We start from the raw sequence: 3,024 nt of genomic DNA, 5'->3' as shown, positions 1-3,024 counted from the left end.
AGCATGATACCAACGAGTGCCAACATTGGTAGGATCAGATGATGTACAAGTTAACGGAGTCTGGTATGAACCAAAACCACAGTAGAACTTCCAGAGAAACCAGAACAATGCTCCAAGGAACAACTTCCAAAGGAGAGTTCAAGGGACAGGTTTGGATTACAAATCCAACAATTATTTACAACCTCTTCAAATTCCACAAACACAACCATCTGAGCTAGAGAGAGCACTGGTACAGTTGACGAAGACAACTGACACATTTATGAATGAGACAAGGGCTCATCACAAAAATCAAGATGCATCTCTCAAAAATTTGGAGAACCAGATTGGACAACTGTCAAGACAACTAGAAGAGAGGACTAAAGGCTAGTTTCCAAGAAACACAATAGTCAAACCACGAGAAGAATGCGAGTCAACTTTTACAAGAAGAAAAATTGTGATCACTCACTACAAGAAAAGGTGCAATTTGCGACGGTCCAATTACGATTTTGAGGCGGTTAGAACCGTCGCTAAAATAGTAGTACGGCGGTTAACCAACCGTCGCTTAATCAATCGTCAGGAAGAAATCAACGACGGTCACTTCCAACCGCTGGAACAACCGTCGAGAATAATTCAACGACGGTTAGGATGGCGGTGTGGCTGCCACATAATGATCATCGAAATTACTATGTTTTACTTTTGTATAAGTAACGTGGTTTTGGAGTCGGTTGAAAACCGCCTCTGTATTTCCTTTTGGAGGCGGTTGTTAACAGCCTCTAAATAAGTGATTTCGCGTCTGTTGGGAACCGCCTCTGACTTTTATTTTGGAGGCGGTTTGTAACAGCCTCTAAATAAGTGATAAGGTATTTCGCGTCTGTTGGGAACCACCTCTGACTTTTATTTTGGAGGCAGTTCGTAACAACCTCTAAATAAGTGATAAGGTATTTTGCGTTTGTTGAGAACCGCCTCTGTATTTAGTTTTGGAGGCGGTTTATAACCACCTCTAAATAATAATTTCAAAATTAATTTAAAATTTTTGAAAATTTATTTAAAAATTTATAAAATAATTTTGTATGATTGTATTCGATAATTTTAAAAAAAATTAATCAATTTTTTGTTTCTTATATTTCTAAAATCTTATTTTTTTAAATTTAATAATAGTGATTTGTTATTATTTTATAAATTTATTCAAATATAGAATATTATTGCTATACATAATTTTTGAAATGTCGTCCAAATATAATTAAAATTATTAACAAAAAAGATCATTCATAAAAATGTTATTGAATAAAAAATTTTTGGTAAACCATTTATCATAATAGGATTAAAACATCAAACTTGATGTTTTGTACTATCATCTAAACAAAAAATATAAATTTCAAGAGTATAAGGCGATAGCATACAGCATTAGCACAAAGGATTTGGAATTCATAAAAAATGCTAGCAAAGCATCTTGTCATAAAATGAGTATACATCAACAAAATACTTGAATCAAGTATACGCTCTTTCAGTTCAAAAAAAAAAAAGCATAAACAGCAAGATATCACTGAAAAGCATCACAAATGGCTCCTATATACAACGAAGCACATACAAGCATAAAAGATAGCTTGCACCCTGTCGTATCTTGTGCATATTATTATTAGTTAATGAGATAGCTTGTAAAATAGAATAACAACTATAGCAAGAACAAGAGCTCCAATCAGAGATGCAACGATTCATTTGTTTCTAGTTATTCTTCGTGACATGCTCGTTAAAACCTTCTTACTCTTGTCGATAGCATCATCTACCCCATGAAGCTGCAAGTCATAGAAAAAATGACCATCAACCAACAATCACCACCGCTTCTACATCGCACTTGCAATCTTATTCTCCGAGGAAACGTATCATGATTGATTTTAATACTTTTCCTTAGAGAATAAGATCATCTCATGATTCTTTACTAGTAAATTAAAAGAGGACCAAAACTATCTAAAATTGACATAAAAAGAACACCATTGAAAAAAATAGAATTCACATATAAACATACCTTCTTATGGGAGTTCAGAAGAGTCTCACGCTACTGGTGTAAATCTTGAAGTATTGAGACACCAATTTCTTCAGTTTCCAGCATTGTTCTTCGTCTCTCCCTAAGTCTATCACTCGACTCATTGATTCTATCTACTGACATAGTTAATCTTTCTCTCTGATCAGCAGATGCCTGCAATATTATCCATTTCCCCCACCAAATAATAGATTACAACGTCAGATCTACTGCATTTCTTGCCTTACAAGTTCAACCAACTTAAAAAACCTAATAAATTCAAAATTCAGAAAACAAAATATGGGGATAAGCCAAACAGATCCTAAGGGATGCATGTGCAAAACATTTGCAACCTTATTTGCACGAAACAATCAGTCTCATTCCCATCCCAGTCATAATGCTCTATGATGTAAGTGATCAAATACGTATGTCATGCTTAATAACAATAATAATTGCAACTCAGGCTGCACAACGGATGCAAAACACAAATATCTTACAATAAATACACCTGCAATAACATAGCCTCTATATGAACTGGTTGCAGTTGCTGATATCGAACCCACATTTAGTCACAAATATTTCTTGAAACTTTAATGGTCTCTAGGAACTAGAACCATATATTCTACAACGGAATTCAGAATTTAAAAAGGCTAAAGATATCAACACTAAATACCCTAATATGATGTACAAAAAAAGAGAGTAATAGAACTGTGAAAAAACAGTAAAAAATTAATGATGAATATTAGTGTGGTAACTAAAATAACATTCAGATTCAGTCAATTAAAAGATCATTTTCTGAAAAGCCTTAATGGTAGTTACTTGGTTAACAGTGATCCCAAAAAGGAGATACATAAGTGAATAAATAGTATTTGATATTATCACTAGCAAACAAAAAGGAAAACAATAAGAACTAGGAACAAAACTTCCAATTAATAACAGTGATCACAATTCCAAGTTTATTAATAACTGAAAGATGCTTTTTTCCAATTCTTCTTGTTCGGAGCCATCCTTTTATAACTTTACCAACA

The 3,024-nt window shown here is 33.5% G+C and overlaps 1 pseudogene; it reads right to left on the bottom strand.

Moving 5' to 3' along the window:
- Positions 1 to 1,548: 1,548 nt before the first annotated feature.
- On the bottom strand, positions 1,549 to 2,143 carry LOC133285625 (vesicle transport v-SNARE 12-like; annotated as a pseudogene).
- Between the last annotated feature and the right edge of the window lie 881 nt (positions 2,144 to 3,024).

Source organism: Gastrolobium bilobum, unplaced genomic scaffold, assembly GCF_033153095.1.
Source record: "Gastrolobium bilobum isolate Gb01-03AN ecotype WA unplaced genomic scaffold, APGP_CSIRO_Gbil_v1 utg34664, whole genome shotgun sequence".
Taxonomy (NCBI): domain Eukaryota; kingdom Viridiplantae; phylum Streptophyta; class Magnoliopsida; order Fabales; family Fabaceae; genus Gastrolobium; species Gastrolobium bilobum.
Note: the sequence above shows the minus strand (reverse complement) of the source record. Positions and strands in the feature narration are given on the sequence as shown.